The 13,040-nt window shown below is 48.6% G+C and overlaps 1 protein-coding gene across 2 annotated transcripts in view; it reads right to left on the bottom strand.

Moving 5' to 3' along the window:
• The window catches only part of BCAR3 (BCAR3 adaptor protein, NSP family member), a 191,026-nt gene that overhangs the window by 177,347 nt on the left and 639 nt on the right, over positions 1–13,040 (bottom strand). The window lies entirely within an intron of this gene.

The following is a 13,040-nucleotide window of genomic DNA, read 5'->3' as shown; positions in this document are numbered from 1 at the left end:
TGCATTCCCATGGATGCTGTGCCGGGAGTTACACAAAAGCTAGCTCAAATGTGGGGAGGCTGGCCTTACACAGTTACACTCTAGGCTTCTAGAGTTGCCTGGAATAGGAGAGGGGGAGATGCTGATCTGTACCTGCCTTCTGGGGTTGGGGTTGGGGGACAGGAGGACCTGAGGCAAGTCCTGTGACTAGCTGTGGTTCTAGATCAGCTCCCAGGTGAGAAAGTCATCGTGGTTGGCGTCTGTTCTAGATCTGATGGGCAAGGTGAGTGTGTCCTGGAGAAAGAGTGCCTTTGGGTTTCTTATTGAGGTGCAAAGAGGAAGATTCTTACTCCTGTTTCTTGTCATAGTCAAAGAGTTTGTGTTCAGACTGAGCTAAACCAGTGGTCTTCCAAAAGGAGCACACAGCCACGCAGGCTGGGGGATGAAGTCAGGCCAAAGAAGTGGGGCCAGGCCTAGCTGATGACCTCCTTCCACTCCCCTCTTCTCCTGAAGAAGAGTGGACCATCCACCGGCTCCCCCAGTTTCTCTTTTCTCTTATCCCCACTTCTGCATTTGCATCTCACTCCACTGAGATAGCTCGTGGTAAGCCTAACTGCATAATTTCCCAGGCTGACTTCAGATGGAGGAAAGTAATTTCTTTGTGAGCTAAGTTTTGTCCAAGCAACAAGGAATGAGAGTGCTTCTGCGACACGAGTTTGGTCACCTGTTGGATAATAGCTGACCCTGTCCAGAGAGCACCGTGGCTCCTCTGTACTTCTCGTCCTCTCCTTTTCCTTCAGGAAGGAGGAGACAATCCCCTGTGGGCTGCAGAGGCAAGGCAGGTGCCCTTCAGAGTTAACTCCTTCTCCCCTGGGTCATTCTTTCTTCACCAACCTCCCAACCTTCTGGGAAGTGAAGTGCAGCCTGCAGACTGCGTCTGCCTGGACCTCAGTGCTGACAGTCCCCCTGTCCCATATCTCCAAGTGGCATGGGTCAGGTTCCCTGGGGAACAGACTTTGAGACGGAGATTTGCACGCAAGTGGTTTGCTGGGGAGTGCTCCTGTAAGGGAGTGAGAGAAGAAGGCTCGGACACAGGGTTGAGCAGTGTACAGCTGTAACAGAGGCCCCAGCCGATTCCACGGGGAGCTCGAAAGCTGAGTTGGCCCTTCAGAGAGGTCCTGAAAGGAGGCAAAGGGCTGAAAGCTTGGTACCTCTGCATCATCTGGTCATTGGATGCAATTGTCCCCTTGAGTGGGGCATAACCTTGGGTGAGGCAGCTCCCTTTAGCTGAGGGCAATTCCTAGGGAGGGACCCAGCTGTCCCCCATCAGTGGGCAACACTTCTGGCAGCCAGGAGACTGACTGCCTTCATTCTGAAGGGAAATCTGGGCAGCACAGTCTTGCCAGGGACAGAGAAAGAGAAGCATAAAGCTGTGGCCTCCAGCTCCCATGGCTCCAGGTCAACCCTGTGGCCTGACCAATCAGCAGACAGGGCCAGGGCAGGACAGAAGGATAGTTTCCAGGGAGCCCCGCCAGTGGCTGGAAAAGAACAAGAATCAGCTAGGCACTGCTGGGCAGGCCTGGCCCACAGAATGTGAACTGTCTGCCATCTTGGGAGTGGAGTCCAAATGACCTGCCTTAAGACCAAGTGGAGAGTCCAACACAGCCAAATAATTTGTCTGGGAAAAGCCCCTAACTGGAAGCTAGTTCTAGGATAATCTAAATCTATGCCACTTCACTAGATTCCCAAAGGTTATGGTAACCCTACTTTGCTTTGAATTTCCTGGTGTACGTCATTTTTAAGGCATGGCAGATTCATGGGGATCCCAGGAGGAGAATATCTGAGAAATGTTCTGAGAAATAATGACCAAAGCAAGGAGCAGTGTCTGCGTATCTTTTTATCTTTCATGTATCTTCTCCCTCCAAATAACTTGAATTCACCAAGTCACTTAACTGGGTCCAATTTGGTGCTCTGGTCTTTGTTCACCCCTCTGGCATCATTGCCACATCTTTAGTTCTCATTTCATTTGGGAGGAGGAGAGGTTGTGTAAGAAGAAAAGGGGAGGAAAGTCCTGCTCTCTGCCACTGCCAACTGTTCTCCAGGCCAAGTAGGGGAGTGGTTGGCTGAGGCAGGTGAACTGTGGAAGCTTCTGGGCCTGCATGCCCCAGCCAAGAGCACTCATCAGTATAATTGCTACATGCTGCTACCCCTCTCCCCTACACTGCTATGCAGAATTGGATGTAACACCAGCTTGTCATCACCCCCCCGCACTAACTTCACAGAATATAGGCTGATGCAACCCGAAGCCTGTGACACAGTTAGCGAGCAATGGCATGGAAAGCGTGGCAAGGGTGAAAGATTGCCCCACTGGTCTGAAAGGGCCTTTGCTACCAACAAAGAACCATTATGACAACAGGAAGGCACTGAAAGCCAGGCACAGTGTAGACAGGAAAGATCTCTCTCTCTCCCTCTCCCCTTCATGAAAAAGAGAGAAAGCATTTAACCCTCGAGTGTTCAGTTAGTTTCCTCAGCAACACTGGTCAAGAGTGGTCGCAGCTCCACCCACATCTGGGCACCCAGGAGGGGCAGGAGCCGCTCTTGGCAGGAAGGCCGCCTGCTGGGCCAGGTCAGGGATGGCACCTGGACCTGTCACCACACGGCTTCTGTAGATGCTGGAGGAGCAGCATGTGGAGCCGGAGCGCCACAGGAGCCTTACGGGTAATTGTTGTTTTTTCCAGCGTACTGTTTCTTCTCCATATTTCATTCCAGCTGCGTCAATAAACGTTTAAATACTAACCCCAACATCCTCAGGAAAGCCCTGTTCTCTTCTCACGCTGCTGCTCCTGCCCATCAGCTCCTCTCCCTCTTCTCTGCAGAGGTACCCCTTCAAGCCCTGGCCTGGGGCCCCACTCCTTCTCAAAGCCTTTCCTGACCATCTCTGCCAGCCACCATCCTCCCTTCGTCTCGCCTTACCTCCTACATCACATTCCTAGCCCTCTCCATCCCACCTCAAGTTCCCTCAAATCTAGCCCCTTCTCTCTACCCTAGTTCAGGCTCCCGCCGTCCCTTGCCTAATTACCGCTTCTTTCCTGCTCCTCTTGGCTTTGGTCTTGCCATCTTCAGTGTATTCTCCATGCTGCAGTATTCGTTCCAAAAGACAAACATGACTGTGCCATTTAACTGTCTAAATATTTCTATAAGAGCTAACACTTGTTGAATGCTTATTGCATGACAGGCTCGGTCCTAAGTGTTCCACATGTAAAACTTGTTTAAATTGCACAATAACGCTATGAAGCAGGCATTATTTCTTCCATTCACAGATAGAGAAATTGAGGCCCAGAGAGGTTAAGTAAGCTGCCCAAAGTCACACGGCTAGTAAGTGGCAGAGCCAGCATTTGACCTTGGGCCACCAGGCTTCAAATCCCACCCTCTTAAGCAATGCATTATAATTATACTGCTTCTCAATGGCTCCCCACAGCTCTCAAGATAAAGTCCAGACTCCTTAGCACTCAAGGCCCTTCATTTTAGACTTATCCAATTTCACTTGCTGACATGCATCCTTTACTCCCCACCCCCAGCCCAACACTGTTGTGCTGGTAAATGTTTAACAGTTGGTTCTCTGGAAAATAAAGCCCTGATCTGTAGAATTTGCCAATTTCCATGGTGTAAATACTCACCCCATGGGGAATTTCAGGCTGTGACTATGATGTCACTGAAAGTGGAGTTGGAAAGAGTTCACAATCAGCTGGCAGGAGCGAGCTCTGGGCAAAGGCACACTTCTGACTCCAATCCTCTCTATCACCCACCATGACTCTGCCTATCAAGGACACAGTGCCTTGGACCACATGCCACCCATCCACCTGATCACCTATGCATGGTTCATGTGTGGATCTGGAAAGCTCCAACGAAAGTCCACACTCGCTTCCTCTTGTTCAGTCTGAGGGCAGGGCTGAGAACATCGACTAGCCACGAAGGTTGCTGACCATCCTTCAGATAGGCACGTGTGCCCTGCTTGCCATGGCAGATCTTATCTAACACAACCCCTGCCTCCACCAAGAACACCTTACCCACAGCAGTCATATTCACTCCTAAGATGTAATGCCTGAGCCTCAGAGCATCACTACTGCCCTAGCTGCACCCTGTCCAGAGAAGTCCTAGCCTCTCACCTGTGGACATCCCCCTGGGGCTCCATCCTTAGCCTCTCCCCTTCTCAGTCCACCCACACCTCCAGGGTACCATCTCTTCTCTTCATATGATGATGATTCCTGAACTTGGATGTTGCTGGCCTTCCACTCAGATGTCCCACAGTCACCTCCTACTCAGTAGCTCTGAGGCCTCACTGATCCTCTTATCCACAGACCCAATCCTTCCTCTACAGTGCCAACCTCTGTGACTCAAGCCTCAGGCCCCGTCTACAGTCCTTGGGAGAGAGTGTCCTTCCAGCTGTGGCACCTGTGTGTTTGCATCTCCTGTCTGAGCAGGAACTCACCCATGAGCCCAGCAGCCCCCAGGAAGGATGTCCCTGCTCAGAGGCTGGAGAATCTCCCTAATGTCAGGCAGGAGCTGGAACAGACATCCCAGGGGCTATTCCTAGGGGAAGGGGTTACAGTTGTTTCCTCCCAGCTGTCAATTAAAGACGAGGTGGTTTGCCCAAGGCAAGTACTTGCTTTCCTATCATGTCTCTGGTGGAAAGTGTAACTACCCACTGGGTGTGGCTTGGGGGTGACATTTTCTTGTTAATTAAATATTTAATACGGTATTACTACATAAATCATATACACCGTAGAAGAATGCCAGTTTTCATAGGTTCATGACTGAAGTTTAACACTTTCCACTGAGACCACAGCAAGCTTCCCCTTTCCTGGTCATTCTGCATCTTGTGGGACCTGGAGCCATCTCTGTGATGACCAGTCAGCATCTTTGAATGTAGTGCCAGTTCACAGAGACATGTGGGGCAGCAGGTCAAACACAGAGAAAGTTCACTCAGGGGAGGTTCTGGCTTCATGGCTGAGCCATCAAACAGCACTGGTGACCCCTCCAGACCAATCCAGAACCAAGTCAGTGAATTAAAAGCACTTCAGAGAAGTGAAGATTTGGGACAAATGTATTAGGTGTCACTAAGTGTGTGTATGTGTGTGTGTGTGTAGGGGGATGACTGCCCTGGGTAGTGTCAGAGATGGTGCTGATAATGACCCGGCTGCCAGCTGCCTTTCCAGCCAGACCCAGAGGCGAGGGAGCCCAGGAAGTGGGCAGCTGGAACTCTAAAGATGCATCTGCCCAGAAAAATTTTCTTTCTGACTATAGGACTGCTGGTCACTCCTGCTTCCTGGCCCACTGATCTCTGTCCAGAGGAAGTCCTGGCTTCAGGGAGCTGAAGCTCAGCCTCAGGCGGAGCACGTCTGCCTGCCCGAACTTCACTGCCGGCTCCCTCCTTCTTGGAGCCCTCTTCAAGTTATTTAGATAATCACAGGCTCTCCTCTATTTTGATAGCATCAGCTGTTAGATAACCACAGAGTCTCCTCCATTTTGATGGTATCATCAGCCGTAATCTTGTCATGATAAACCAATTGTGCTGAATCTTTTTTAGTCTATCTGTTTGAGGTTTCCAGAGAATTTTTCTAGTGCTTATCTGATTAACTGGGGCCAATTCACTAAGCTCCCAAGTAATGGAATCTGCTTTGAGTTCCAAGACATTGAAACAAAGACGCTAAGACAAAGATGGCTGAACTAAAAATTCGTAGTACAACAAAGACTATGTCGTGGAGACAAAGAGAAAGACCACAGGACAGAATTTATATAGCTACAGAGATGGGGGAGTGGCAGCTACCTCAATCCTAAATGGCAAATGTGTCACAGAGTCAAAGCGGCCTCCTTTTCTGTTTGGCCAGCACGGCATTGTCTTTGAAGCAGTGGACTAATTTTGAATCTGCTACAAGGCTATCAAGATCCTTCGGGAACAAAGGAAGATCTACGAGAAACTAAGCACAGCGTCTACCCACACAGGATGGAATCTGGACAGAAGGAGGGTGAGGTTGAGAGACAGAATTTTTGCAGTGTAAGGGTTTACAGGCATGCGCTGCATAGGGATGTGCACTCTATGATGTTCGCACAGTGACGGAGTCGCCTAACGACACATTTCTCAGAATGCATTCCCGTCATTAAGTGACTCATGCCTGTACACTTTTTGGGTTTTGAACCATGTGAATGTATTACTCCTTTAAAAAAATAAAATAAAATAATCCATATAAAGTTTGATTTACTCTGCTGTTTCGAAAAATAAATATAACATCCAATACAACATTTCAATTAAGCAGATCATCTAAAATTAGATAGAGGTTACAAAAGTACACATTTCCAGGTGTGGAAAACACCATTTGCTAAGGAGCTCTGAGCCCCTTCATTTGTGCTCTGCCTTAGTCTAGGCCTCACAAGGGACAGGGACATTGTGGGACTGGCACCCTTCAGGCTTTGCTGAGGTACACTCAGTGAAAATCAACGTGACGTATGGGACTAGGTGGCGAGCAAGTGGCTCCCTGCAAAGCTGCGGGATCAGAGACAACAGCCAGGGCAGTGGTTAACGACCCTATTTGCAGAGAGACGCCCTCCTGGAGAAGCCAAGTGCCAAGCATGGAGGCTGGCTGAGGCACTCGGAGGGAGGCAGGAGGGATGCGAACCACCACCAGAAAAGCAGGTGTGCAGAAAGGAGGAAACCAGTAGTGGAATCTGTGCCAAAGGATGAGGTAAGTGAAGAAAGAAAATTGCACCCTGGTGGGTTTCAGCTGAAAAGTGTGGTGTAGAAAACTACACAGCCCATATGGGCAAATCAGAGAGGTCCTGGCCTCTCAGAGCCGAGCTGGAAAGGTTTCTATGAGAGAATGCCAAGAAAACACCATCCCCCACCCATTTAAAGAGGGGATGTGCTGAACCTTGGTAAAGTGGAGAAGCTCAAACTAGAGCCAAAAGTGTGATCTGGTCCCTGAAGGGAGAACGCATAAACAAAAGAAGAGGGGGCCGTGTGGAGGAGAAGTGTTTAAATAAAACATCAGCAGCCATGAGAGATCTGATGTCAGCCGTGCAGCCATCCCAGAGCCCCTGGGTGGAAGTAGAGATTGTGCAGCTTGGGAGGAAGGAAGGCCGGAAGGGCTCTTTGGGGCCTCTCCTTTCATGAGGATAAGGTATCTGGCAGCCTCCAGAATGGGCCTGGTATGGGCGAGATGCAGGTTTCCCTTGAGCCATAAAATCCCCTCTCTGGTCCCCTGTGGCCACGATTCTGCAGTAGCTGCCCAGGGGGACTGAACAGTCACAGAGGAAAACAATCCCTTTTAGCTCAAAGGCCATCCTCTCCTCCCTGCTCAAGGACAGCAGGCCACAAGACCTGAGATCCGAATGTCACCGCACTTCTCCTCAAGGCCCTTGGGCGCTAGCTCAGAAAGGCCCTGGAGCGTCCAGGGCTCTGTGGGGTAAGGTCAGTGCACACACTTCCAAGACAAGCAGAGAGCCAGCTCTATAATTTCCTAACACCGAGGGAGGAGACAGACCATATAACTTCCCGAAAAGCATAGCTGGCAAGCACCCCGACACTGTGAGGTTGCAACTCCCTGAACTAATTAAAAGGCAGAGCAATGAGAATGTCTGGATTGCTGCATAAACATCTCTTGGGGAAATATGTTTATGGTATTCATACCCAGGGCTCCCTCTTCACTTCTAAGGGCCAAGTTGGACACAGGTGATTACAGTTTAGAACTAAATATGTGTGTAGAGATGTGTGAGAGTGTGTGTGATGGAGGGCTAAGAATTACTCTGTGATGAGAAACAGCCAAGGCAGGCTACCATCTTCCCTCTGATTCCCCTTAAGCACAGAACAATAGACAAAGGGCTCAAATCGCACGGACAGAATTGGTGTGGCCACTCTTAAAAATCAAACCCAAAATACAACCTCCAACCTGTAAGGGTGTGTTTTAGCATTTCATCCTCTGAGAGGTGTTGGTTTTCTCTCCTTCTAAGTTTAAGCAATTATTTGAGTCTAACCCTGCTTGGAGCCAGAATGGGCCAAATTAACATCAAGGGTTTTTTCTGCTTTTCAATCTAGGCAAACGAAAATTCTTTCTACTTCTTTTCATAACACTCTATCAGGTTTGGAGAATTCCCCTGGCGCAGAAAGCCTGAAGCACATTCATATCTGTGGATTGGGGACCCAGTTGGCAGGATCCTCTCAACAGCTCTGCTCACTTCGAGAGCTACCAGGAGAATCGTTTCATGGAGGTGTTGGGAAAGTAGCTGAGCTACAGGATGCCAGATAAAACTCCAACACCAAGAAAGAGGACAGAGACAGTGTGCCCCCATCTCTTCCCTGGGGAGAGCCCTGGTGGAGGCCGGACTTTATCCTGGGACAGTGCTGGACTGCATGGTCCAGGCTTATGAGAAAGAAATGAAAAAGGCTTTTGAGCAAAATACTGGGAGCTGTCTTAATTGTCCCTTGGCCCAGATTCCAGTGGGAATCAATCCCAAGTCCTTGACAAAGAAGAGTCTAAGTTGAAACAGCAAGAGAACACTTTGAGGTATCTAACAGAAGAGCTGTGACATTGGTGGGGGAAAACCTGCCCTGTCCCAGGTGGGGACCACAAGAACGGAGGCTGAGCCTCAGCAAATGGCAGAGGCAGGGATGGTGGATGCAGGCCACCCAGAGGCACAGTAGAGTGCAACTCCAATCCAGCCTCAGGAAAACTGGCATGGTTGCTAACAACTGGGTGAGGCCCCGGGGACTCTGTCTGGAGAAGGGTGGGCAGCTGTGCCTTCAGTGGGCTTGGAGTTCCAGTGACTCTGCTAGGAGGAAGCTCAGAGTCAAAGATTTTTTTGTTGCCACTATGTTGCCGCTTTCTGGCTGCATCCCTCAGGTAGCCATCAGGTGGGAAGGTGTTACATATACAGGATTGCATGTAACCTGGCAACATCCCTGTGAACAGATCAGAGGGTAGGAATTATCTGTCTTCAGAGAAAAAGAAACTAATGATTTAAAAGGTTATCAATGATTTATCCAAATTCCATTTGGTGGGAAGACTACCCACAAGCAGGGAATTAAGGGAGGGAAAGGGAGGACAGGGGGCTGTGGGTGCAACCCCCACCCCACCCTCAGGTTTCCAGAGAATTAACAAATTGGTTCAGGACCACTGACAGCAGCACATGAGCACCATTGGGGCTCACACACCTCCATTTTGTTCTATGCCGATGATTGTCATCTCTCGCCCCTTACACCCAGCCCAGCTCTCAGTGGAAGCTCTGAGGAACTTCTGAGGCTGTGTAGAGAACAGCTAAAGACCACTGCACTATACCTTTAGCATTGGAATGAGAAATCAATTCTCTTTATTCCCAAGTCCTGTCCTCATCCAATACTAGGTATGTTTAGTACTATGTATATTTAGTACTATATATATATATTAGTACTAATAATACTAAGTAATGTTTATTAAGTACTTAACATATCCATGTGCTGTATTCTTATTTTATCCGTATGACCCTGTAAGATTAATTTTATTATTATATCCATTTTATAGATGAGGAAACTGAGTCACAGAAAGATTAAGTGACTTGTCTGAGGTCACACAGGCAATCTAGTTCCAGAGCATCCCCATAGCCACTCTGGCATGGTTGTTCTTGAACTTTAGATGTGGAATGAAAGCAAAATGGTAAGAAACATGAAACTTCATAGGACAACTTGGCTCATGAAGTCATCAGGGACCTGGAAAAGCCATCTGCTTTAATGCCTTGGACTGAAGAGCTCTGTTTCCTATTAAGATTCTGTCTATTATTACCTGCAAAAACTAGGACAAGTTATATAACTTGTCCATGTCCCTATTTCCTTTCCCAATGGAACAATTTAGTAGACCAGGCATCATGAGTGGATTTGGAATGGGTAAAATGCAGGCCACCCAGAGGCACAGTAGAGTGCAACTCCAATCCAGCCTCAGGAAAACTGGCATGGTTGCTAACAACTGGGTGAGGCCCCGGGGACTCTGAAGCTGCTAAGGAAGAGAAGTCAGAAATTAAAATGTCTGTTCAGCTTTCTGAATTGTGTGGTGTTGTGGCCTAAATGGTAGAATCACAGACTTTTAGAGCTGTCAGGGACCTGCAGATCTTAGAATCCATGTTCTGCAGGACCTTCAATATTACCAGGGTGAATGCCTCACCCCATACAAGAATCCCTCCAGCCACGCTCCTGAGATGGTGCTGGGGCCCTTCCGGGCCAGGGTGCTCTTTAGGTCACCAGGAAGCCATCCCTCTCTGCAAGGCACCCTTCCTCCACCAAATGTACTCAAACAGCACCTCATAGTGTTCTCCAAAGCTGCTTCTTAGATTGCACCACGTCCCTCCCCCCAGCGAGTCTAATTCTGCCCTCTGGAGAGGCTAGGGTCACTCATCTCCTGCATCCCCGTGGCAGCCCTTGACATGAAGGTGAGTAATTATGCCTGTCCTGATGCTCTCTCTCCCAGGCTCAACTGTTTCAGCTTCTTCAGTCGTTTGTCCTTCAATCTTATTTCCTCATCGCTCACCATCCTTATCACTCTTTTCTGAGTGCACTTGGGCTTGTCGGTTGTTCCCCTAGCCTTCCACTGATTCTACAGATATTAACTGAGTGCCTACCAGGAAGATAGTAGATGCTGAGGATACACAGAAAAAGCATAGTCTCTGTCTCCAGGGGCTCACTGTCTTGGGATGGGAGGGTAGAGTCCTCTCAAGCAATTGCAATATGGCATAGGAAGTGCTATGACAGGGGCAACCCAGGGAGCTCAGAAAGCCCAGAGGATGGAGAAGCTGACAGGTAGAGGGCTGTGTGTGTGTGTGTGTGTGTGTGTGTGTGTGTATGTGTGTTGGAGACTGCACTCCAGAGGGGAAGAGAGAAGGACCAGTTCTGGGAACTGCCTGTGGTTTTGAACTATTAGAATCAGGGTTGTGGGTCAGTAGAGGACAAGAGATAGGCCTGAGAGGTCAACAGGGGCCAGATCATGAAGAACATTGTATGAGACTATTCTGAGGGCAATAGGGAGCTATTGAAGGTTTGTAAGAAGGAGAATGACACAATCAAATTTAGATTTTAAGAACAATCACTCTCATTGTAAAGGAGAGAGGATTGGAGGCAGAAATGAGACGGGAGGTGGGAGGTGCCATGGCCAGAGCAGAGCAGAGCAAAGCAGTACTCTAACTTTCCTTATTCTGGAAGCTGAGCTTGAGCCATTGTGAGCTACACTGGTGGCCATGGCCCACTCTTGTTTCACATTCAGGGGCAACTGAACCTTTTTTATAGAAATAGCAATGTTAGCTCCCAGCATCTCTCTCTTCTACCAATTGTATTAAATTTAATCTTGTCAGTTTTAGCCCCTCCTTTCAGGCTTTTGAAGTCCTCGTGCATCTTGATTTGGCCCTTTCATTTTTACTTACGGGGAAATGCTGAAGGATTTGCCAAAGGGCAAGGGGGTACTCAGTGGCGGAAGCAACAGTGAACTTGGGTTTTCTGATTCCTAAACCAGGCACGCTGTTATTCTGTCTCTCTAGGAAACGGGTTTGTTTAGAGGAACTAGAACTAAGATTGACTAGAAGCAGCTTACTTAGAAGAACAGATCTTAGCTTACAGACCCCAAAGGCAAGGAGGGAGGACCCTATACCCCTTTCTAGTTATTCCTCCTGTTGACTGAAAAGACCCCTGAGTTTGAATCTATCGTCAACAGGGATGGCACAGTCTTCAGGCAGCTGAAGGTCACAGTTGTTCAAACCCCATCCTTGAGGCACTTGACAAAGTCAGAAGGCTTGAGAGAATTTCACAAGGTGAAAAAGAAAATCTTAGAAGCTAATGAACGCTTAACAAAAGCTTCTCTACGGAACTGAACTAGTTCAGAACCTGTTCGGGGAGACTGCACAGGTGATGGGAAATGGACACCCATGTGGGCGGGGTGGGGACGGGGAAGGGGGGAGGGCCGGCGAACAGAAAGCTTCCCTGGATGAACGCCAGGAGAATCAGGGTCCTTCCCAGGTGGGACCTAATCCGCTTGGTCTCTGGACAGAATTCACGTCCACGGCCTCACGAAACCTGGTGACTGGCTCCCCTAAGCCCTGGTCACTAAAGACTCTGACCCTAGGTCCTAGGAATCAGCAGCAGACTGTGTCCAGAGCCCTGTGACCAGATTGACCAGTGTATCCTTAGTCAGTCTGTTCCCCCCACCCATCCCCCACAACACACCACACCTTCAACAGCTCTTTTCCTATGATGCTAATGCTTTTTTATTTTTTTTTTAAGAGAGCAGCCCCTACTTCTAACCAGTTCATCCTGCGTCTCCTCTGGTGAACTGGTAGGACCTCCACTCTTTCCCAAGACTCAACCTTTTCCCCACAAACCATTACCTCATTCCTCTCTTCAATCCTCACCTCACATCCCACTACTGCAACACTTCCGTGGTATCCTCTGCTCCCAAGCCAGTGGCATTATGAAAAAACATCACACTTGTCAGTGAGCAAGAACTTTATTGATCCCTCAAATTAAGCTTATGCTTTTCTTCTAATAACTGTTGACTGGCCAAATTTCACAAAGGGAGTTAAGAGCAATAAAGAACAACTCCAAAATATACTCCTTAGGGAGAGACTATGTCAATGAACCTTTATCTACTTTTCAAATAACAGGCACCATAAGCACTTTTTTAAAGAGGAGAAACAAATCAGGTAGTGTGCATTTTGCTCAGGGTCCTGATACTTACCGTCCAAGCTGAAAGGGAAGCCCCACAGCCTGGACTGAGACCTTGACCATCTCGCAAACCCTTTCCTGTGGTCTAACAGAACCCTGCTCCGTGAAGCCATGGCCTGAACTCATCCCGTTAGGGAGATGTAGTGGCAAGAACATCCCTAAAGCCACCAGCAGGAGAATACTTTTGTAAAGAGCATTTTCTCTAGCTTTCTATCTGGTTTCTCACACATCTTCAGTGACACCTGAAAAGCTTTGTTGAAGTGAAATGTTATTTGTCTGTGTCCAACTTACTCAAATTGCCTCTCTTCCTTGCCAGGAAATTCCTATTTCTGGC

The sequence above is a fragment of the Equus caballus genome, chromosome 5 (assembly GCF_041296265.1).
Source record: "Equus caballus isolate H_3958 breed thoroughbred chromosome 5, TB-T2T, whole genome shotgun sequence".
Lineage (NCBI taxonomy): Eukaryota > Metazoa > Chordata > Mammalia > Perissodactyla > Equidae > Equus > Equus caballus.
This window is presented reverse-complemented; position numbering and strand designations above follow the sequence as displayed.